The following is a 26224-nucleotide window of genomic DNA, read 5'->3' on the forward strand; positions in this document are numbered from 1 at the left end:
TTCACCTATGACTATGAAATTTGGCATGCATATGTAGCACATCAGTGCAAGCAAAAAAGTCTCTTGAGTCATCCTCTAAACCAACAGGAAGTCGGCCCATTTTGAATTAAATGTCAGATTTTGTTTGCTCTTTTCAACATTTCATTTGTCACTGGCAACAACTGCAAACACCTGAAATTGGGAAAATATATAAGAAACGCCTTCAGGTTGCATATTTGCGAAAATTGTTCACAAACTCAAAGGGCGTGGCCATGGCGGCCAACTGAACTTTAATGTTACGCATGAAGCAGGACGTCTTGTGTAAATCCCTGTACACGCTGCAATCTGCCTCAAACTTTACATGTTTGATCAGAGACCGGCTCCTGATGAGTTTCATAGACCACTATACAGTCACACAGATAGCACCACCTGGTGGATGGACACAAATGCTGCATAAACAGCCTGTACATGCTCCAATCTGCCTGAAATTGACCTGTGTGCTCAGAATCCAGTCTTTGTGACATTCATGGGCCTAAATACACTCTCAGTCGTAGCATTGCCTGGTGGAAATGCTTGGGGTGGCAAACCAGCAAGGATGCGAGGACCCGTTCAACGCTGCTTGCAGCCAGTGATGGTGAGATGAAGCTTCATGAAGCACTGAGGCTTTCCCATCCAGTTGGTTCACTCATGGGTCGAAGCTTCATGGTGCTTTCATTTGCTCTACTGCGCCATCAAGTGGACAAATAAAAGTAAAACAGGCAGAGTGCCTAAATGACACACTGGCTTTGCTATGTGAAGCTTTGAATTGTGTTTAAATGATAATGCCATAAACATATAATATACTTAATATAGTGTCTGTTTTTCCTGACAGCAGAGATAGAGAGGAAAGTGGAAACAAATGGGGAGAGATTTGAGATCTGTAGTTTGACTGCTTGATTGAGGTCAGGTTCTGGTTTTCTGTAAAGTGTTTAAATGCTTTTAATTGTAAAAAGGGCGACATAAATAACTGTGCTTGTGCTTCTTTTTGTTTTGTGGCTGTGCTTGTGGTATCATTGCAAAACTAAAGTAGGGACAGCATTTTATTTGATATTATTCAAAAATATGAGAATTTTCCACAGAGCTGGGATTTAGGTGGTTTCTGTTTTTTGGACAATATTTCTCCAGCTCCTTGGAACACCTCACCTTTAATAAAATCATACATATTAGGACTGATAGTTCAATATATGGCAGGTATCCAATATATTATGAGTTTCCCACATGAAAACCTTATTATGAGTAGTCAACTCAATACTCCCACAGCGGGTGAGGACTTCCTCTTTCTTCCTTGCTCCGTCTGTGAGAGAGTATTTGTGATATAACCAACAAACATGGAACTGGCAGGAATGTGAATGTTCTTACAGTGTTTTTCTTGTAAAATCACTGTCACCACAATATAATATAATAGTATTTATATATGCACATCACATGAATTAATCATTACCCAACATCAGTGTATAGTTACAGCTCATTTTATGAATAATAAATAAAACTTTTGTACATATTTCACTTACACATGTTGTCCTTTCAGAATAGGTAACACAGAAACTAACACATGCTTTGCAGGCCCTGCTGTAGAACTGTGGCTCCCAGTGGCTTCTTTACATACACGTCAAAGTAGTGTCTAGTTCCCATGTGACTGAAGAAGGTGACAGAAGGTGCAGACACCAAATACAGGAGTGACATTTACAAATGGTAAACTGACACACACAAACACCCATAATTTACACAACCCATAAACCAATGTAAAAGAAAAATATATATATCTCACATCAAAGCACTGCAGTTGGGAAATAATCTAAACTGCCTGCTCTTCCTACACTTCTCCTACTCCTCCAGCTACTGCTATTTCACACCGAATAATACTAACTAATAATACTTACTGAATAATACTAACTACAACTCGCTCTCACTCCTCTCTGCACAAACGCCAACAACACCCACAGTGTGGCTCGAGATTCGAAACGTTTTTAATGGGACAGCGATACGTTGAACGAACCAATCACGTGATCTGCACAAACCGAGGCCTCGTTTGTCATCGGTCACGTGACTTTTTCAGAAGCGACCCAAGCCTCGAAGCGAAGCTTCATCTGACACGCCCACTTTTACTCGAGACACACCTCGATGCCTCGGTTCATTTGTCCCATCACTACTTGCAGCTTTAATTATTATTATTATTCTGCCAAAACAACTGCATTTTTCAGGGCCTGAACATGCTCGAAAAGTCATGAAAATTTGCACACACATCAGAACTGGCGAAAAATTTCATATTTTTTAGGGCATGTGGAGGTGTGTGCCAAAATAGCTCCATAGCGCCCCCTACAAAATTTAAAAAGTGGGTATTAGGCCCAACTCAGAGGGAGTTTGGTCGAGAGCAACAAAATTTGGGAGGCATATGCAGCACATCAGGAAACACAAAAAAGTCAATCACAGCCATGCTCTAAACCCAACAGGAAGTGCGCCATCATGCGTTAACTGTACAAAATCTATGATGAACTCCTCCTAGGGGGAAAGTCGTAGCGATCTGAAATTTGGCCAGTACATATAGCAGGCTTTCCTGAGAAAAAGTTATCAAAATCTTCCTCCATAGTTAAAGGGTGTGGTCGTGGCGGCCTGTCGAAATTTGATCCTTCGCCATGAAACAGGAAATGCTGTCTAACTCTGCTGAACATGCTCCGATCTGAATGAAACTTTACATGTATGATCACAGACCTGCCACGATTACATTCAAATAGCAAGATTCATTCACAGTCACAGCGCCACCTTGTGGTATCAAGAATTTGACATTTTTTACACTTTCATGTTCTATTCTTAGCCTGTTGCTCAGATTCACCTCAGATGTGGTGACATGAGCCTGAACACATTGATGATGAATCACAGAAAAAATGGTGACGTGTCATAAAAAGGCGTGTCTGTGGCGGGACGGCAAACTTTGATGTTTCGCCATGAAAATTGAAGTGTTCATATCTCAGCTGCAAAGGATCCTATCTGCCCCAAACTTCATGTGCTGGACACCAGAACCAGTTTGAGGACATCCACACTGAAAAATTTAGAAAAAGTCATAGCGCCACCTATTGGTAACAAGCAGTTTAGAATTTACATTTGCGTGCATTGTTGCTCCAAACTTTGTCATATCCATCTGGAAACTGGTCAGCTCAGTCTTTACCCCCTGACAATGCCAAAGTGTGAAGATTTTAGCATTTGATAAAATGCTGTTGCCGTGGCAACGTGTTGTTGTTGTGACAAACAAAGTACTTTCTGATAGGCTTAGAATGTTCAACAGCTCACCAAAATTTACACACACATCACAGTCGTCTCAAGGAATAACACTGTATGCATCTCCACAGGGCATGTGCTATAGCGCCCCCTGCAGTATATTTAATAAACAGCCCCGGCATCACGTTTCACCAACATCAACAAATTTTGAGAGGCCTATAGAGCACACCAGGACACACAAAAAAGCCTCTTGGAGCCATCCCCTAAACCCAACAGGAAGTCCGCCATTTTGAATTAAGTGGACAAATTTTCTCTATTTTTTGAATTTTTGAGAGCGAACTCCTCCGAGGTGTTAAACTCTAGAGAACTGAAATTTTGCCAGGATATACAACACGATGTTATGATCAAAAGTTATTAAAAGATTCTTCCAGAGTCAAAGAGTGTGGACATGGCGACCTCCAGAATTTTGATGGTTCGCCATGAAACATCAAGTGCTACCTAACTATCCTCTGCATGCTCCAATCTACCTCAGACCCCACATGATTAAACACAGTCCTGTCCTGATCACATTTATAGGCCAAAATACATTCACAGCATGTACCATAGCGCCCCCTAAAGCATTTAAATAATAGCCTCCACACAGATTTTCACCTATAACTATGAAATTTGACATGCATATGTAGCACGTCAGTGCAAACAAAAAGGTCTCTTGGAGTCATTCTCTAAACCCAACAGGAAGTCCGCTATTTTGAATTTCATGTCATATTTTTGGTGTTTTTAGTCATTTTCAACAATTCATTTCTCACAGGAAATAACTCCAAAACACTTGAATTTGGGACAATATATACAACACGCCTTCAGGTTGCATATTTGTGAAAATTGTTTGCAAAACTCAAAGGGTGTGGCCATGGCGGCCAACTGAACTTTAATGTTACGCCATGAAGCAGGACATCTTGTGTAAATCCCCTGTACATGCTGTAATGTACCTCAACCTTTACATATTTGATCAGAGTCCAGTCCTGATGAGTTTCATAGACCATTATACAGTCACAGAGATAGCGCCACCTGGTGGATGGACAGAAAGTGCTGCAAAAATAGCCTGGCCATGCTCCAATCTGCCTGAAATTTGACCTGTGTGCTCAGAATCCACCTTTGAGACATTCATGGGCCGAAATACACTCTCAGTCGGAGAATTGCCTGGTGGACATGCCTGGGGTTGCCGACCAGCAAGGATGCGAGGACCCGTCCAACGCTGCTCGCAGCTTTAATTAGGGTCCGAGCACCGAGGTGCCGAGGACAGGCGGTGCAAGGGCACCGGCTGTCCAAGGCACCAACGGTGCCGTAGGACCCTATTGGAACCCTACGGTTTATTATTATTAGGGTCCGAGCACCGAGGTGCCGAGGACAGGCGGTGCAAGGGCACCGGCTGTCCAAGGCACCAACGGTGCCGTAGGACCCTATTGGAACCCTACGGTTTATTATTATTATTATTATTATTATTATTATTATTATTATTTGTCTCTCAGAACAACTGCATTTTTGAGGGCCTAAACATGCTCAAAAACTCATGAAAATTTGTACACACATCAGAACTGGTGAAAAATTTTATATTCTAAAGGAATTGTGGTAGTGTATGACAAAATGGCTCCATAGCACCCCCTACAAAATTTTAAAAAGTGGTATTAGGCCAACTCGGAGGGAATTTGGCCGAGAGCTAAAAATTTGGGAGGCATATGCAGCACATCAGGAAACACAAAAAAGTCAATCACAGCCATGCTCTACACCCAACAGGAAGTGCGCCATCATGCGTTAACTGTACAAAGTCTATGATGAACTCCTCCTAGGGGAAAAGTCTGAGCGATCTGAAATTTTGCCAGTACATACAGCAGACCTTCCTGAGAAAAAGTTATCAAAATCTTCCTCCATAGTTAAAGGGTGTGGTCGTGGCGGCCTGTCGAAATTTGATCCTTCGCCATGAAACAGGAAATGCTGTGTAACTCTCCTGAACATGCTCCGATCTGAATGAAACTTTACATGTATGATCACAGACCTGCCTCGATGACATCCATACAGCAAGATTCATTCACAGTCACAGCGCCACCTTGTGGTATCAAGAATTTGACATTTTTTAGACTTTCATGTACTATTCTTAGCCTGTTGCTCAGATTCACCTCAGATGTTGTGACATAAGCCTGAACACATTGATGATGAAGCACAGAAAAAATGGTGACGTGTGATGAAAAGGCGTGTCTGTGGCGGGACGGCAAAGTTTGATGTTTCGCCATGAAAATTGAAGTGTTCATATCTCAGCTGCAAAGGATCCTATCTGCCCCAAACTTCATGTGCTGGACACCAGAACCAGTTTGAGGACATCCACACTGAAAAATTTAGAAAAAGTCATAGCGCCACCTCTTGGTAACAAGCAGTTTAGAAATTACATTTGCACACATCATTGCTCCAAACTTTGTCATATCATTCTGAAATTGGTCAGCTGATTCTTCACCCCCAGACAATACCACAGTGTGAAGATTTTGATATTTGATGAAATGCTGTTGCCGTGGCAACGCGTTGTTTTTGTGACAAACAAAGTACTTTTTGACAGGCTTAGAATGTTCAACAGCTCACCAAAATTTACACACACATCACAGTCGTCTCAAGGAATACCACTGCATGCATCTCTGCAGGGCATGTGCTATAGCGCCCCCTGCAGTATGTTTAATAAACAGCCCCCGCAGCATGTTTCACCTACATCCACAAAATTTGGGAGGCCTATAGAGCACACCAGGACACACCAAAAAGCCTCTTGGAGCCATCCCCTAAACTCAACAGGAAGTCCGCCATTTTGAATTAAGTGGATAAAATTTCTGTATTTTTTTCATTTTTGAGAGCGAACTCCTCCTCGGGGTTAAGGTCTAGAGAGCTGAAATTTTGCCAGGATATACAACACAATGTTATGATCAAAAGTTATCAAAGGATTCTTGCAGAGTCAAAGGGTGTGGACATGGCGACCTCCAGAATTTTGATGGTTTGCCATGAAACATCAAGTGCTACCTAACTATCCTCTGCATGCGCCAATCTACCTCAGACCTCACATGATTAAACACAGTCCTGTCCTGATCACATTTATAGGCCAAAATACATTCACAGCATCTACCATAGCGCCCCCTAAAAGAATTTAAAAAATGGCCTCCACACAGACTTTCACCTATGACTATGAAATTTGGCATGCATATGTAGCACATCAGTGCAAGCAAAAAAGTCTCTTGGAGTCATTCTCTAAACACAACAGAAAGTCAGCCATTTTGAATTAAATGTCAGATTTTTGGTGTTTTTGGTCATTTTCAACAATTCATTTGTCACTGGCAATAACTCCAAAACACCTGAATTTGGGAAAATATATAAGAAACGCCTTCAGGTTGCATATTTGCGAAAATTGTTCACAAAACTCAAAGGGCATGGCCATGGCGGCCAACTGAACTTTAATGTTACGCCATGAAGCAGGACGTCTTGTGTAAATCCCCTGTACATGCTGTAATCTACCTCAAACTTTACATGTTTGATCAGAGTCCAGTCCTGATGAGTTTCATAGACCACTATACAGTCACAGACATAGTGCCACCTGGTGGATGGACACAAAGTGCTGCAAAAATAGTCTGTACATGCTCCAATCTGTCTGAAATTTGACCTGAGTGCTCAGAATCCAGTCCTCGTTACATCCATGAGCCTAAATACACTTTGTCGCAGCATTGCCTGGTGGACATGCTTGGGGTCGCCGACCAGCAAGAATGCGAGGACCCGTTCAATGCTGCTCGCAGCTTTAATTATTATTATTATTATTTGTCTCTCAGAACAACTGCATTTTTGAGGGCCTAAACATGCTCAAAAACTCATGAAAATTTGTACACACACCAGAACTGGTGAAAAATTTTATATTCTAAAGGAATTGTGGAAGTGTATGACAAAATGGCTCCATAGCGCCCCCTACACTTTCCTACGGGCAGCATGTTTCACCTACAGCTACCAAATTTGGTACACATATGCAGCACATCAGGGTGAACAAAAAAGTCAGTGGTGGCGATTTTCTAAACCCAACAGGAAGTGAGCTATTTTGCGTTGAATTCCAGATTTTGAACATTTTTTGTTTTTTTCTCGAGCGAACTCGTCCGAGGGGGAAACTCCAATTCACTTCAAATTCGACCAGTACATACAGCAGGCCTTAATGAGCAAAACTTATTAAAATCTTTTTCAAAAGTCAAAGGGCGTGTCCGTGGCGGCCTCTGGAATTTTGATCCTTCGCCATGAAATTTCAAATGCAGTGTAAATGCCCTGAACATATTTCAATCTGCCTGAAACTTTACATGTATCATCAGAGTCCTGCCCTGATCACATCCATATGATGAAATCCATTCACAGTCAGAGCGCCACCTGCTGTCAACAGGCTATGTCATTTTTTACACTTTGATTTATTATTCTTTGTCTCTTGCTCAGATTCACCTCAAATGTGGTGAAATAAACCTTAACATGTTGATGATGATTCACAGTGAAAATGGTGACGTGTCATAAAAAGGTGTGTCTGTGGCGGCGTGGCGAATTTCGATGTCTCGCCATGACGACTAAAATGTTTATATCTCAGCAAATCCTAATCGTATCTGCCCCAAACTTCATGTGCTGGACACCAGGCCCAGTGTGAGGTGATCCACGGTGAAAATTTTAGAAAAAGTCATAGCGCCACCTATTGGTAACAAGAAGTTTAGAAATTACATTTGCACACACCATTGCTCCAAACTTTTTCATATCATTCTGAAAATTGGTCAGCTGATTCTTCACCCCCAGACAATACCACAGTGTGAAGATTTTGATATTTGATGAAATGCTGTTGCCGTGCCAACGCGTTGTTTTTGTGACAAACAAAGTACTTTTTGACAGGCTTAGAATGCTCAACAGCTCACCAAAATTTACACACACATCACTGTCGTCTCAAGAAATAAGAATGTATGCATCTCTGCAGGGTATGTGCTATTGCGCCCCCTGCAGTATGTTTAATAAACAGCCCCGGCAGCACGTTTCACCTACATCCACAAAATTTGGGAGGCATATAGAGCACATCACGATGCACAAAAAAGCCTCTTGGAGCCATCCCCTAAACTCAACAGGAAGTCCGCCATTTTGAATTATGTGGATAAATTTTCTCTATTTTTTTAATTTTTGAGAGCGAACTCCTCCTCGGGGTTAACTCCTAGAGACCACAAATTTTACCAGGGTATACAACACAATGTTATGATCAAAAGTTATTAAAAGATTCTTCCAGAGTCAAAGGGTGTGGACATGGCGACCTCCAGAATTTTGATGGTTCGCCATGAAACATGAAGTGGTATCGTACTATCCTCTGCATGCTCCAATCTACCTCAGACCTCACATGATTAAACACAGTCCTGTCCTGATCACATTTACAGGCCAAAATACATTCACAGCATGTACCATCGCGCCCCCTACAGCATTTAAAAAATAGCCTCCACAGAGACTTTCACCCAGGACTATGAAATTTGGCATGCAAATGTAGCATGTCAGTGCAAACAAAAAAGTCTCTTGGAATCATTCTCTAAAACCAACAGGAAGTCGGCCATTTTTAATTAAATGTCAGATTTTTGGTGTTTTTGGTCATTTTCAACAATTGATTTCTCACAGGCAATAACTCCAAAACATCTGAATTTGGGAAAATATATAAGACACGTCTTCAGGATGCATATTTGCGAAAATTGTTCATAAAATTCAAAGAGCGTGGCCATGGCGGGCAGCTGAAGTTTAATGTTACGCCATGAAGCAGGACGTCTTGTGTAAATCCCCTGTACATGCTGCAATCCGCCTCAAACTTTACATGTTTGATCAGAGTCCAGTCCTGATGAGTTTCATAGACCAACATACAGTAACACAGATAGCGCCACCTGGTGGATGGACAGAAAGTGCTGCATAAATAGCCTGTACATGCTCCAATCTGCCTGAAATTTGACCTGTGTGCTCAGAATCCAGCCTTTGTGACATTCGTGGGCCTAAATACACTCTCAGTGGTAGCATTGCCTGGTGGACATGCTTGGGGTCGCCGACCAGCAAGGATGCGAGGACCCGTTCAATGCTGCTAGCAACTTTAATTAGGGTCCGAGCACCGAGGTGCCGAGGACAGGCGGTGCAAGGGCACCGGCTGTCCAAGGCACCAACGGTGCCGTAGGACCCTATTGAAACCCTACGGTTTATTATTATTAGGGTCCGAGCACCAACGGTGCCGAAGGACCCTATTGGAACCTTAGGGTTTTTTATTATTATTATTATTCTGCCAAAACAACTGCATTTTTCAGGGCCTGAACATGCTCGAAAAGTCATGAAAATTTGCACACACATCAGAACTGGCGAAAAATTTCATATTTTTTAGGGCATGTGGAGGTGTGTGGCAAAATGGCTCCATAGCGCCCCCTACAAAATTTTAAAAAGTGGTGTTAGGCCAACTCGGAGGGAATTTGGCCGAGAGCTAAAAAATTTGGGAGGCATATGCAGCACATCAGGAAACACAAAAAAGTCAATCACAGCCATGCTCTACACCCAACAGGAAGTGCGCCATCATGCGTTAACTGTACAAAATCTATGATGAACTCCTCCTCGGGGAAAAGTCTGAGCGATCTGAAATTTTGCCAGTACATTCAGCAGACCTTCCTGAGAAAAAGTTATTAAAATCTTCCTCCATAGTTAAAGGGTGTGGTCGTGGCGGCCTGTCGAAATTTGATCCTTCGCCATGAAACAGGAAATGCTGTCTAACTCTCCTGAACATGCTCCGATCTGAATGAAACTTTACATGTATGATCACAGACCTGCCTCGATGACATCCATACAGCAAGATTCATTCACAGTCACAGCGCCACCTTGTGGTATCAAGAAATTGACATTTTTTGACTTTCATGTACTATTCTTAGCCTGTTGCTCAGATTCACCTCAGATGTTGTGACATAAGCCTGAACACATTGATGATGAAGCACAGAAAAAATGGTGACGTGTGATGAAAAGGCGTGTCTGTGGCAGGACGGCAAAGTTTGATGTTTCGCCATGAAAATTGAAGTGTTCATATCTCAGCTGCAAAGGATCCTATCTGCCCCAAACTTCATGTGCTGGACACCAGAACCAGTTTGAGGACATCCACACTGAAAAATTTAGAAAAAGTCATAGCGCCACCTATTGGTAACAAGAAGTTTAGAAAATACATTTGCACACACCATTGCTCCAAACTTTTTCATATCATTCTGAAAATTGGTCAGCTGATTCTTCACCCCCAGACAATACCACAGTGTGAAGATTTTGATATTTGATGAAATGCTGTTGCCATGGCAACGCGTTGTTTTTGTGACAAACAAAGTACTTTTTGACAGGCTTAGAATGCTCAACAGCTCACCAAAATTTACACACACATCACTGTCGTCTCCAGGAATAAGAATGTATACATCTCCACAGGGCATGTGCTATTGCGCCCCCTACAGTATGTTTAATAAACAGCCCCGGCAGCACGTTTCACCTACATCCACAAAATTTGGGAGACACATAGAGCACATCAGAACGCACAAAAAAGCCTCTTGGAGCCATCCCCTAAACCCAACAGGAAGTCCGTCATTTTGAATTAAGTGGACAAATTTTCTCTATTTTTTTCATTTTTGAGAGCGAACTCCTCCTCGGGGTTAAGGTCTAGAGAGCTGAAATTTTGCCAGGATATACAACACGATGTTATGATCAAAAGTTATCAAAGGATTCTTGCAGAGTCAAAGGGTGTGGACATGGCGACCTCCAGAATTTTGATGGTTCGCCATGAAACATCGAGTCCTACCTAACTATCCTCTGCATGCTCCAATCTACCTCAGACCTCACATGATTAAACACAGTCCTGTCCTGATCCCATTTATTGGCTAAAATACATCCACAGCATCTACCATAGCGCCCCCTAAAAGAATTTAAAAAATAGCCTCCACACAGACTTTCACCTATGACTATGAAATTTGGCATGCATATGTAGCACATCAGTGCAAGCAAAAAAGTCTCTTGGAGTCATTCTCTAAACACAACAGAAAGTCAGCCATTCTGAATTAAATGTCAGATTTTTGGTGTTTTTGGTCATTTTCAACAATTCATTTGTCACTGGCAATAACTCCAAAACACCTGAATTTGGGAAAATATATAAGAAACGCCTTCAGGTTGCATATTTGCGAAAATTGTTCACAAAACTCAAAGGGCATGGCCATGGCGGCCAACTGAACTTTAATGTTACGCCATGAAGCAGGACGTCTTGTGTAAATCCCCTGTACATGCTGTAATCTACCTCAAACTTTACATGTTTGATCAGAGTCCAGGCCTGATGAGTTTCATAGACCACTATACAGTCACAGACATAGTGCCACCTGGTGGATGGACAGAAAGTGCTGCATAAATAGCCTGTACATGCTCCAATCTGCCTGAAATTTGACCTGTGTGCTAAGAATCCAGCCTTTGTGACATTCATGGGCCTACATACACTCTCAGTCGTAGTATTGCCTGGTGGAAAGGCTTGGGGTCGCCGACCAGCAAGGATGCGAGGACCCGTTCAACGCTGCTCGCAGCTTTAATTATTATTATTATTATTATTTGTCTCTCAGAACAACTGCATTTTTGAGGGCCTAAACATGCTCAAAAACTCATGAAAATTTGTACACACATCAGAACTGGTGAAAAATTTTATATTCTAAAGGAATTGTGGTAGTGTATGACAAAATGGCTCCATAGCACCCCCTACAAAATTTTAAAAAGTGGTATTAGGCCAACTCGGAGGGAATTTGGCCGAGAGCTAAAAAATTTGGGAGGCATATGCAGCACATCAGGAAACACAAAAAAGTCAATCACAGCCATGCTCTACACCCAACAGGAAGTGCGCCATCATGCGTTAACTGTACAAAGTCTATGATGAACTCCTCCTAGGGGAAAAGTCTGAGCGATCTGAAATTTTGCCAGTACATACAGCAGACCTTCCTGAGAAAAAGTTATCAAAATCTTCCTCCATAGTTAAAGGGTGTGGTCGTGGCGGCCTGTCGAAATTTGATCCTTCGCCATGAAACAGGAAATGCTGTGTAACTCTCCTGAACATGCTCCGATCTGAATGAAACTTTACATGTATGATCACAGACCTGCCTCGATGACATCCATACAGCAAGATTCCTTCACAGTCACAGCGCCACCTTGTGGTATCAAGAATTTGACATTTTTTAGACTTTCATGTACTATTCTTAGCCTGTTGCTCAGATTCACCTCAGATGTTGTGACATAAGCCTGAACACATTGATGATGAAGCACAGAAAAAATGGTGACGTGTGATGAAAAGGCGTGTCTGTGGCGGGACGGCAAAGTTTGATGTTTCGCCATGAAAATTGAAGTGTTCATATCTCAGCTGCAAAGGATCCTATCTGCCCCAAACTTCATGTGCTGGACACCAGAACCAGTTTGAGGACATCCACACTGAAAAATTTAGAAAAAGTCATAGCGCCACCTCTTGGTAACAAGCAGTTTAGAAATTACATTTGCACACATCATTGCTCAAAACTTTGTCATATCATTCTGAAAATTGGTCAGCTGATTCTTCACCCCCAGACAATACCACAGTGTGAAGATTTTGATATTTGATGAAATGCTGTTGCCGTGGCAACGCGTTGTTTTTGTGACAAACAAAGTACTTTTTGACAGGCTTAGAATGCTCAACAGCTCACCAAAATTTACACACACATCACAGTCGTCTCAAGGAATAACACTGTATGCATCTCTGCAGGGCATGTGCTATAGCGCCCCCTGCAGTATGTTTAATAAACAGCCCCCGCAGCATGTTTCACCTACATCCACAAAATTTGGGAGGCCTATAGAGCACACCAGGACACACAAAAAAGCCTCTTGGAGCCATCCCCTAAACTCAACAGGAAGTCCGCCATTTTGAATTAAGTGGATAAAATTTCTGTATTTTTTTCATTTTTGAGAGCGAACTCCTCCTCGGGGTTAAGGTCTAGAGAGCTGAAATTTTACCAGGGTATACAACACGATGTTATGATCAAAAGTTATTAAAAGATTCTTGCAGAGTCAAAGGGTGTGGACATGGCGACCTCCAGAATTTTGATGGTTCGCCATGAAACATCAAGTGCTACCTAACTATCCTCTGCATGCTCCAGTCTACCTCAGACCTCACATGATTAAACACAGTCCTGTCCTGATCACATTTATTGGCCAAAATACATTCACAGCATCTACCATAGCGCCCCCTAAAAGAATTTAAAAAATAGCCTCCACACAGACTTTCACCTATGACTATGAAATTTGGCATGCATATGTAGCACATCAGTGCAAGCAAAAAAGTCTCTTGGAGTCATGCTCTAAACACAACAGAAAGTCAGCCATTTTGAATTAAATGTCAGATTTTTGGTGTTTTTGGTCATTTTCAACAATTCATTTGTCACTGGCAATAACTCCAAAACACCTGAATTTGGGAAAATATATAAGAAACGCCTTCAGGTTGCATATTTGCGAAAATTGTTCACAAAACTCAAAGGGCATGGCCATGGCGGCCAACTGAACTTTAATGTTACGCCATGAAGCAGGACGTCTTGTGTAAATCCCCTGTACACGCTGCAATCCACCTCAAACTTTACATGTTTGATCAGAGTCCAGTCCTGATGAGTTTCATAGACCAACATACAGTCACAGAGATAGCGCCACCTGGTGGATGGACACAAAGTGCTGCATAAATAGACTGTACATGCTCAAATCTGCCTGAAATTTGACCTGTGTGCTCAGAATCCAGCCTTTGTGACATTCATGGGCCTCAATATACTCTCAGTCGTAGCATTGCCTGGTGGAGATGCTTGGGGTCGCCGACCAGCAAGTATGCGAGAACCCGTTCAACGCTGCTCGCAGCTTTAATTAGGGTCCGAGCACCAACGGTGCCGAAGGACCCTATTGGAACCTTAGGGTTTTTTATTATTATTATTATTATTAGGGTCCGAGCACCGAGGTGCCGAGGACAGGCGGTGCAAGGGCACCGGCTGTCCAAGGCACCAACGGTGCCGTAGGACACTATTGAAACCCTACGGTTTATTATTATTATTATTATTATTATTATTATTTGTCTCTCAGAACAACTGCATTTTTGAGGGCCTAAACATGCTCAAAAACTCATGAAAATTTGTACACACACCAGAACTGGTGAAAAATTTTATATTCTAAAGGAATTGTGGAAGTGTATGACAAAATGGCTCCATAGCGCCCCCTCCACTTTCCTACGGGCAGCATGTTTCACCTACAGCTACCAAATTTGGTACACATATGCAGCACATCAGGGTGAACAAAAAAGTCAGTGGTGGCGATTTTCTAAACCCAACAGGAAGTGAGCTATTTTGCGTTGAATTCCAGATTTTGAACATTTTTTGTTTTTTTCTAGAGCGAACTCGTCCGAGGGGGAAACTCCAATTCACTTCAAATTCGACCAGTACATACAGCAGGCCTTAATGAGCAAAAGTTATCAAAATCTTTTTCAAAAGTCAAAGGGCGTGTCCGTGGCGGCCTCTGGAATTTTGATCCTTCGCCATGAAATTTCAAATGCAGTGTAAATGCCCTGAACATATTTCAATCTGCCTGAAACTTTACATGTATCATCAGAGTCCTGCCCTGATCACATCCATATGATGAAATCCATTCACAGTCAGAGCGCCACCTGCTGGCAACAGAAAATGTCATTTTTTACACTTTGATTTATTATTCTTTGTGTCTTGCTCAGATTCACCTCAAATGTGGTGAAATAAACCTTAACATGTTGATGATGATTCACAGTGAAAATGGTGACGTGTCATAAAAAGGTGTGTCTGTGGCGGCGCGGCGAATTTAGATGTCTCGCCATGACGACTAAAATGTTTATATCTCAGCAAATCCTAATCGTATCTGCCCCAAACTTCATGTGCTGGACACCAGGCCCAGTGTGAGGTCATCCACGGTGAAAATTTTGGAAAAAGTCATAGCGCCACCTATTGGTAACAAGAAGTTTAGAAATTACATTTGCACACACCATTGCTCCAAACTTTTTCATATCATTCTGAAAATTGGTCAGCTGATTCTTCACCCCCAGACAATGCCACAGTGTGAAGATTTTGATATTTGATGAAATCCTGTTAACGTGGCAACGCGTTGTTTTTGTGACAAACAAAGTAGTTTTTGACAGGCTTAGAATGCTCAACAGCTCACTAAAATTTACACACACATTACTGTCCCCTCAAGGAATAACACTGTATGCATCTCTGCAGGGCATGTGCTATAGCGCCCCCTACAGTATGTTTAATAAACAGCCCCGGCAGCACGTTTCACCTACATCCACAAAATTTGGGAGGCATATAGAGCACATCACGATGCACAAAAAAGCCTCTTGGAGCCATCCCCTAAACTCAACAGGAAGTCCGCCATTTTGAATTATGTGGATAAATTTTCTCTATTTTTTTAATTTTTGAGAGCGAACTCCTCCTCGAGGTTAACTCCTGGAGACCTCAAATTTTACCAGGGTGTACAACACGATGTTATGATCAAAAGTTATTAAAAGATTCTTCCAGAGTCAAAGGGTATGGACATGGCGACCTCCAGAATTTTGATGGTTCGCCATGAAACATCAAGTGGTATCTTACTATCCTCTGCATGCTCCAATCTACCTCAGACCTCACATGATTAAACACAGTCCTGTCCTGATCACATTTATAGACTAAAATACATTCACAGCATGTACCATAGTGCCCCCTACAACATTTAAAAAATAGCCTCCACACAGACTTTCACCTGGGACTATGAAATTTGGCATGGAAATGTGGCATGTCAGTGCAAACAAAAAAGTCTCTTGGAGTCATTCTCTAAACCCAACAGAAAGTCGGCCATTTTTAATTAAATGTCAAATTTTTGGTGTTTTTGGTCATTTTCAACAATTCATTTCTCACAGGCAATAACTGCAAAACATCTGAATTTGGGAAAATATATAAGACACGTCTTCAGGTTGCATATTTGCGAAAATTGTTCACAAAACTCAAAGGGCGTGGCCATGGCGGGCAGCTGAACTTTAATGTTACGCCATGAAGCAGGACGTCTTGTGTAAATCCCCTGTACACGCTGCAATCCGCCTCAAACTTTACATGTTTGATCAGAGTCCAGTCCTGATGAGTTTCATAGACCAACATACAGTCACAGAGATAGCGCCACCTGGTGGATGGACACAAAGTGCTGCATAAATAGCCTGTACATGCTCCAATCTGCCTGAAATTTGACCTGTGTGCTCAGAATCCAGCCTTTGTGACATTCATGGGCCTAAATACACTCTCAGTCGTAGCTTTGCCTGGTGGAGATGCTTGGGGTCGCCGACCAGCAAGGATGCGAGGACCCGTTCAACGCTGCTCGCAGCTTTAATTATTATTATTCTGCCAAAACAACTGCATTTTTCAGGGCCTGAACATGCTCGAAAAGTCATGAAAATTTGCACACACATCAGAACTGGCGAAAAATTTCATATTTTTTAGGGCATGTGGAGGTGTGTGGCAAAATGGCTCCATAGCGCCCCCTACAAAATTTTAAAAAGTGGTGTTAGGCCAACTCGGAGGGAATTTGGCCGAGAGCTAAAAAATTTGGGAGGCATATGCAGCACATCAGGAAACACAAAAAAGTCAATCACAGCCATGCTCTACACCCAACAGGAAGTGCGCCATCATGCGTTAACTGTACAAAATCTATGATGAACTCCTCCTCGGGGAAAAGTCTGAGCGATCTGAAATTTTGCCAGTACATTCAGCAGACCTTCCTGAGAAAAAGTTATTAAAATCTTCCTCCATAGTTAAAGGGTGTGGTCGTGGCGGCCTGTCGAAATTTGATCCTTCGCCATGAAACAGGAAATGCTGTCTAACTCTCCTGAACATGCTCCGATCTGAATGAAACTTTACATGTATGATCACAGACCTGCCTCGATGACATCCATACAGCAAGATTCATTCACAGTCACAGCGCCACCTTGTGGTATCAAGAATTTGACATTTTTTTGACTTTCATGTACTATTCTTAGCCTGTTGCTCAGATTCACCTCAGATGTTGTGACATAAGCCTGAACACATTGATGATGAAGCACAGAAAAAATGGTGACGTGTGATGAAAAGGCGTGTCTGTGGCGGGACGGCAAAGTTTGATGTTTCGCCATGAAAATTGAAGTGTTCATATCTCAGCTGCAAAGGATCCTATCTGCCCCAAACTTCATGTGCTGGACACCAGAACCAGTTTGAGGACATCCACACTGAAAAATTTAGAAAAAGTCATAGCGCCACCTATTGGTAACAAGAAGTTTAGAAAATACATTTGCACACACCATTGCTCCAAACTTTTTCATATCATTCTGAAAATTGGTCAGCTGATTCTTCACCCCCAGACAATACCACAGTGTGAAGATTTTGATATTTGATGAAATGCTGTTGCCATGGCAACGCGTTGTTTTTGTGACAAACAAAGTACTTTTTGACAGGCTTAGAATGCTCAACAGCTCACCAAAATTTACACACACATCACTGTCGTCTCCAGGAATAAGAATGTATACATCTCCACAGGGCATGTGCTATTGCGCCCCCTACAGTATGTTTAATAAACAGCCCCGGCAGCACGTTTCACCTACATCCACAAAATTTGGGAGACACATAGAGCACATCAGAACGCACAAAAAAGCCTCTTGGAGCCATCCCCTAAACCCAACAGGAAGTCCGTCATTTTGAATTAAGTGGACAAATTTTCTCTATTTTTTTCATTTTTGAGAGCGAACTCCTCCTCGGGGTTAAGGTCTAGAGAGCTGAAATTTTGCCAGGATATACAACACGATGTTATGATCAAAAGTTATCAAAGGATTCTTGCAGAGTCAAAGGGTGTGGACATGGCGACCTCCAGAATTTTGATGGTTCGCCATGAAACATCGAGTCCTACCTAACTATCCTCTGCATGCTCCAATCTACCTCAGACCTCACATGATTAAACACAGTCCTGTCCTGATCCCATTTATTGGCTAAAATACATCCACAGCATCTACCATAGCGCCCCCTAAAAGAATTTAAAAAATAGCCTCCACACAGACTTTCACCTATGACTATGAAATTTGGCATGCATATGTAGCACATCAGTGCAAGCAAAAAAGTCTCTTGGAGTCATTCTCTAAACACAACAGAAAGTCCGCCATTCTGAATTAAATGTCAGATTTTTGGTGTTTTTGGTCATTTTCAACAATTCATTTGTCACTGGCAATAACTCCAAAACACCTGAATTTGGGAAAATATATAAGAAACGCCTTCAGGTTGCATATTTGCGAAAATTGTTCACAAAACTCAAAGGGCATGGCCATGGCGGCCAACTGAACTTTAATGTTACGCCATGAAGCAGGACGTCTTGTGTAAATCCCCTGTACATGCTGTAATCTACCTCAAACTTTACATGTTTGATCAGAGTCCAGTCCTGATGAGTTTCATAGACCACTATACAGTCACAGACATAGTGCCACCTGGTGGATGGACACAAAGTGCTGCAAAAATGGTCTGTACATGCTCCAATCTGTCTGAAATTTGACCTGAGTGCTCAGAATCCAGTCCTCGTTACATCCAAGAGCCTAAATACACTTTGTCGCAGCATTGCCTGGTGGACATGCTTGGGGTCGCCGACCAGTAAGGATGCGAGGACCCGTTCAATGCTGCTCGCAGCTTTAATTATTATTATTATTATTATTTGTCTCTCAGAACAACTGCATTTTTGAGGGCCTAAACATGCTCAAAAAGTCATGAAAATTTGCACACACATCAGAACTGGCGAAAAATTTCATATTTTGTCGGGCATGTGGAGGTATGTGCAAAAATGGCTCCATAGCGCCCCCTACAAAATTTTAAAAAGTGGTATTAGGCCAACTCAGAGGGAGTTTGGTCGAGAGCAACAAAATTTGGGAGGCATATGCAGCACATCAGGAAACACAAAAAAGTCAATCACAGCCATGCTCTACACCCAACAGGAAGTGCGCCATCATGCGTTAACTGTACAAAATCTATGATGAACTCCTCCTAGGGGAAAAGTCTGAGCGATCTGAAATTTTGCCAGTACATACAGCCGGCCTTCCTGAGAAAAAGTTATCAAAATCTTCCTCCATAGTTAAAGGGTGTGGTCGTGGCGGCCTGTCGAAATTTGATCCTTCGCCATGAAACAGGAAATGCTGTGTAAGTCTCCTGAACATGCTCCAATCTGAATGAAACTTTACATGTATGATCACAGACCTGCCTCGATGACATCCATATACCAAGATTCATTCAAAGTCACAGCGCCACCTTTTGGTATCAAGAATTTGACATTTTTACACTTTCATGTACTATTCTTAGCCTGTTGCTCAGATTCACCTCAGATGTTGTGACATAACCCTGAACACATTGATGATGAATCCCAGAAAAAATGGTGATGTGTCATGAAAAGGCGTGTCTGTGGCGGGACGGCAAAGTTTGATGTTTCGCCATGAAAATTGAAGTGTTCATATCTCAGCTGTAAAGATCTCATCTGCCCCAAACTTCATGTGCTGGACACCAGAACCAGTTTGAGGACATCCACACTGAAAAATTTAGAAAAAGTCATAGCGCCACCTATTGGTAACAAGCAGTTTAGAAATTACATTTGCACACATCATTGCTCCAAACTTTGTCATATCATTCTGAAAATTGGTCAGCTGATTCTTCACCCCCAGACAATACCACAGTGTGAAGATTTTGACATTTGATAAAATGCTGTTGCCGTGGCAACGCGTTGTTTTTGTGACAAACAAAGTACTTTTTGACAGGCTTAGAATGTTCAACAGCTCACCAAAATATACACACACATCACAGTCGTCTCAAGGAATAACACTGTATGCATCTCTGCAGGGCATGTGCTATAGCGCCCCCTGCAGTATGTTTAATAAACAGCCCCGGCAGCATGTTTCACCTCCATCCACAAAATTTGGGAGGCCTATAGAGCACACCAGGACACAAAATAAAGCCTCTTGGAGCCATCCCCTAAACTCCACAGGAAGTCCGCCATTTTGAATTACGTGGAAAAATTTTCTCTATTTTTTGAATTTTTGAGAGCGAACTCCTGCTATGGGTTAACTCCTACAGACCTCAAATTTTACCAGGGTATACAACACGATGTTATGATCAAAAGTTATTAAAAGATTCTTCCAGAGTCAAAGGGTGTGGACATGGCGACCTCCAGAATTTTGATGATTCGCCATGAAACATAAGTGCTATCTAACTATCCTCTGCATGCTCCATCTACCTCAGACCTCACATGATTAAACACAGTCCTTTCCTTATCACATTTACAGGCAAAAATACATTCACAGCATGTGCCATAGCGCCCCCTAAAGCATTTAAAAATAGCCTCCACACAGACTTTCACCGATGACGATGAAATTTGGCATGCATATGTAGCACATCAGTGCAAACAAAAATGTCTCTTGGAGTCATTCTCTAAACCCAACAGGAAGTTGGCAATTTTGAATTAAATGTCAGATTTTTGGTGTTTTTGATCATTTTCAACAATTGATTTCTCACAGGCAATAGCTCCAAAACACATGAATTGATACAATATATATTACACGCCTTCAGGTTCCATATTTGTGAAACTTGTTCACAAAACTCAAAGGGCGTGGCCATGGCGGCCAACTGAACTTTAATGTTATGACATGAAGCAGGACGTCTTGTGTAAATCCCCTGTACACGCTGCAATCCGCCTCAAACTTTACATGTTTGATCAGAGTCCAGTCCTGATGAGTTTCATAGACCAATATACAGTCACAGAGATAGCGCCACCTGGTGGATGGACACAAAGTGCTGCATAAATAACCTATACATGCTCAAATCTGCCTGAAATTTGACCTGTGTGCTCAGAATCCAGCCTTTGTGACATTCGTGGGCCTAAATATACTCTCAGTCGTAGCATTGCCTGGTGGACATGCTTGGGGTCGCCGACCAGCAAGGATGCGAGGACCCGTTCAACGCTGCTCGCAGCTTTAATTATTATTATTATTTGTCTCTCAGAACAATTGCATTTTTGAGGGCCTAAACATGCTCAAAAACTCATGAAAATTTGTACACACATCAGGACTGGTGAAAAATTTCATATTTTAAAGGAATTGTAGAGGTGTGTGGCAAAATGGCTCCATAGCGCCCCCTACACTTTCCCACGGCCATCATGTTTCACCTACAGCTACCAAATTTGGTACACATATGCAGCACATCAGACTGAACAAAAAAGTCAGTGACAGCCATATTCCAAACCCAACAGGAAGTGAGCTATTTTAAGTTGAATGTGAGATTTTGCCCATTTTTCATTTTTTTCCAGAGCGAACTCCTCCCAGGGGGAAACTCCAATTCGCCTCAAATTCAACCAGTACATACAGGAGGCCTTAATGAGCAAAAGTTATTAAAATCTTTTTCAAAAGTCAAAGGGCGTGTCCGTGGCGGTCTGTGGAATTTTGATCCTTCGCCATGAAATTTCAAGTGCTGTGTAAATGCCCTGAACATGCTCCAATCTGCCTGAAACTTTATATGTATGATCAGATTCCTGCCCTGATCACATCCATATGATGAAATCCATTCACAGTCAGAGCGCCACCTGCTGGCAACAGAAAATGTCATTTTTTACACTTTGATGTATTATTCTTTGTCTCTTGCTCAGATTCACCTCAAATGTGGTGAAATAAACCTTAACATGTTGATGATTACTCACAGTGAAAATGGTGACGTGTCATAAAAAGGTGTGTCTGTGGCGGCGCGGCGAATTTAGATGTCTCGCCATGACGACTAAAATGTTTATATCTCAGCAAATCCTAATCGTATCTGCCCCAAACTTCATGTGCTGGACACCATTCCCTGTGTGAGGTCATCCACGGTGAAAATTTTGGAAAAAGTCATAGCGCCACCTATTGGTAACAAGAAGTTTAGAAATTACATTTGCACACACCATTGCTCCAAACTTTTCATATCATTCTGAAAATTGGTCAGCTGATTCTTCACCCCCAGACAATACCACAGTGTGAAGATTTTGATATTTGATGAAATGCTGTTGCCGTGCCAACGCGTTGTTTTTGTGACAAACAAAGTACTTTTGACAGGCTTAGAATGCTCAACAGCTCACTAAAATTTACACACACATCACTGTCCCCTCAAGGAATAACACTGTATGCATCTCTGCAGGGCATGTGCTATAGCGCCCCCTACAGTATGTTTAATAAACAGCCCCGGCAGCATGTTTCACCGACATCCACAAAATTTGGGAGGCCGATAGAGCACATCACGATGCACAAAAAAGCCTCTTGGAGCCATCCCCTAAACTCAACAGGAAGTCCGCCATTTTGAATTATGTGGATAAATTTTCTCTATTTTTTTATTTTTGAGAGCGAACTCCTCCTCGGGGTTTAACTCTAGAGACCTGAAATTTTGCCAGGGATATACAACACGAATGTTATGATCAAAAGTTATTAAAAGATTCTTCCAGAGTTAAAGGGTGTGGACATGGCGACCTCCAGAATTTTGATGGTTTGCCATGAAACATCAAGTGCTATCTAACTATCCTCTGCATGCTCCAGTCTACCTCAGACCTCACATGATTGAACACAGTCCTGTCCTGATCACATTTATAGGCCAAAATACATACACAGTATGTGTCATAGCGCCCCCTACAGAATTTTTAAAAATAGCCTCCACACAGACTTTCACCTATGACTATGAAATTTGGCATGCATATGTAGCACATCAGTGCAAACAAAAAAGTCTCTTGGAGTCATTCTCTAAACCCAACAGAAAGTCGCCATTTTGAATTAAATGTCAGATTTTTGGTGTTTTTGGTCATTTTCAACAATTCATTTCTCACAGGCAATAACTCCAAAACATCCTGAATTGGGAAAATATATAAGACACGCCTTCAGGTTGCATATTTGCGAAAATTGTTCACAAAACTCAAAGGGCATGCCATGGCGGCCAACTGAACTTTAATGTTACGCCATGAAGCAGGACGTCTTGTGTAAATCCCCTGTACATGCTGCAATCTGCCTCAAACTTAACATGTTTGATCAGAGTCCAGTCCTGATGAGTTTCATAGACCAATATACAGTCACAGAATAGCGCCACCTGGTGGATGGACACAAAGTGCTGCAAAAATAGTCTGTACATGCTCCAATCTGTCTGAAATTTGACCTGAGTGCTCAGAATCCAGTCCTCGTTACATCCATGAGCCTAAATACACTTTGTCGCAGCATTGCCTGGTGGACATGCTTGGGGTCGCCGGACCAGCAAGGATGCGAGGACCCGTCCAACGCTGCTCGCAGCTTTAATTATTATTTATTATTATTATTATGTCTCTCAGAACAACTGCATTTTTGAGGGCCTAAACATGCTCGAAAAGTCATGAAAATTTGCACACACATCAAAACTGGCGACAATTTCATATTTTGTAGGGCATGTGGAAGTGTGTGCAAAAATGGCTCCATAGCGCCCCCTACAAAATTTTTAAAAGTGGTATTAGGCCAACTCAGAGGGAGTTTGGTCGAGAGCTACAAAATTTGGGAAGCATATGCAGCACATCAGGAAACACAAAAAAGTCAATCACAGCCATGCTCTAAACTCAACAGGAAGTGCGCCATCATGCGTTAACTGTACAAAATCTATGATGAACTCCTCCTAGGGGAAAGTCTGAGCGATCTGAAATTTTGCCAGTACATACAGCCGGCGTTCTTGAGAAAAAGTTATCAAAATCTTCCTCCATAGTCAAAGGGTGTGGTCGTGGCAGCCTGTCGAAATTTGATCCTTCGCCATGAAACAGGAAATGCTGTGTAACTCTCCTGAACATGCTCCAATCTGAATGAAACTTTACATGTATGATCACAGACCTGCCTCGATGACATCCATACAGCAAGATTCATTCACAGTCACAGCGCCACCTTGTGGTATCAAGAATTTGACATTTTTTAGACTTTCATGTACTATTCTTAGCCTGTTGCTCAGATTCACCTCAGATGTTGTGACATAAGCCTGAACACATTGATGATGAAGCACAGAAAAAATGGTGACGTGTGATGAAAAGGCGTGTCTGTGGCGGGACGGCAAAGTTTGATGTTTCGCCATGAAAATTGAAGTGTTCATATCTCAGCTGCAAAGGATCCTATCTGCCCCAAACTTCATGTGCTGGACACCAGAACCAGTTTGAGGACATCCACACTGAAAAATTTAGAAAAAGTCATAGCGCCACCTCTTGGTAACAAGCAGTTTAGAAATTACATTTGCACACATCATTGCTCCAAACTTTGTCATATCATTCTGAAAATTGGTCAGCTAATTCTTCACCCCCAGACAATACCACAGTGTGAAGATTTTGATATTGATGAAATGCTGTTGCCGTGGCAACGCGTTGTTTTTGTGACAAAAGTACTTTTTGACAGGCTTAGAATGTTCAACAGCTCACCAAAATTTACACACACATCACAGTCGTCTCAAGGAATAACACTGTATGCATCTCTGCAGGGCATGTGCTATAGCGCCCCTGCAGTATGTTTAATAAACAGCCCCCGCAGCATGTTTCACCGACATCCACAAAATTTGGGAGGCCTATAGAGAACACCAGGACACACAAAAAAGCCTCTTGGAGCCATCCCCTAAACTCAACAGGAAGTCGGCCATTTTGAATTAAGTGGATAAAATTTCTCTATTTTTTTCATTTTGAGAGCGAAACTCCTCCTCGGGTTAAGGTCTAGAGAGCTGAAATTTTGCCAGGATATACAACACGAAGTTATGATCAAAAGTATTAAAAGATTCTTGCAGAGTTAAAGGGTGTGGACATGGCGACCTCCAGAATTTTGATGGTTTGCCATGAAACATCAAGTGCTATCTAACTATCCTCTGCATGCTCCAAGTCTACCTCAGACCTCACATGATTGAACACAGTCCTGTCCTGATCACATTTATTGGCCAAAATACATCCACAGTATGTGTCCATAGCGCCCCCTAAAAGAATTTTTAAAAATAGCCTCCACACAGACTTTCACCTATGACTATGAAATTTGGCATGCATATGTAACACGTCAGTGCAAACAAAAAAGTCTCTTGGAGTCATTCTCTAAACACAACAGAAAGTCAGCCATTTTGAATTAAATGTCAGATTTTTGGTGTTTTTGCTCATTTTCAACAATTCATTTGTCACTGGCAATAACTCCAAAACACCTGAATTTGGGAAAATATATAAGAAACGCCTTCAGGTTGCATATTTGCGAAAATTGTTCACAAAACTCAAAGGGCATGGCCATGGCGGCCAACTGAACTTTAATGTTACGCCATGAAGCAGGACGTCTTGTGTAAATCCCCTGTACATGCTGTAATCTACCTCAAACTTTACATGTTTGATCAGAGTCCAGTCCTGATGAGTTTCATAGACCACTATACAGTCACAGACATAGTGCCACCTGGTGGATGGACACAAAGTGCTGCAAAAATAGTCTGTACATGCTCCAATCTGTCTGAAATTTGACCTGAGTGCTCAGAATCCAGTCCTCGTTACATCCATGAGCCTAAATACACTTTGTCGCAGCATTGCCTGGTGGACATGCTTGCGATCGCCGACCAGCAAGGATGCGAGGACCCGTTCAACGCTGCTCGCAGCTTTAATTATTATTATTATTATTTGTCTCTCAGAACAATTGCATTTTTGAGGGCCTAAACATGCTCAAAAACTCATGAAAATTTGTACACACATCAGGACTGGTGAAAAATTTCATATTTTAAAGAAATTGTGGAGGTGTGTGGCAAAATGGCTCCATAGCGCCCCCTACACTTTTCCACGCCCATCATGTTTCACCTACAGCTACCAAATTTGGTACACATATGCAGCACATCAGACTGAACAAAAAAGT

At 42.0% G+C, this 26224-nt stretch overlaps 1 long non-coding RNA gene across 1 annotated transcript; it reads right to left on the reverse strand.

The window, feature by feature from the left end:
• Positions 1-9562: 9562 nt before the first annotated feature.
• LOC127531573 (uncharacterized) lies at positions 9563-24634 on the reverse strand. Its single transcript, XR_007938698.1, has 3 exons — positions 24212-24634; positions 12258-12416; positions 9563-9929 (listed from the first exon to the last, which is right to left on the reverse strand). It is a non-coding gene; the product is annotated as an uncharacterized LOC127531573 (long non-coding RNA).
• Between the last annotated feature and the right edge of the window lie 1590 nt (positions 24635-26224).

Source organism: Acanthochromis polyacanthus, chromosome 21, assembly GCF_021347895.1.
Source record: "Acanthochromis polyacanthus isolate Apoly-LR-REF ecotype Palm Island chromosome 21, KAUST_Apoly_ChrSc, whole genome shotgun sequence".
NCBI lineage: Eukaryota > Metazoa > Chordata > Actinopteri > Pomacentridae > Acanthochromis > Acanthochromis polyacanthus.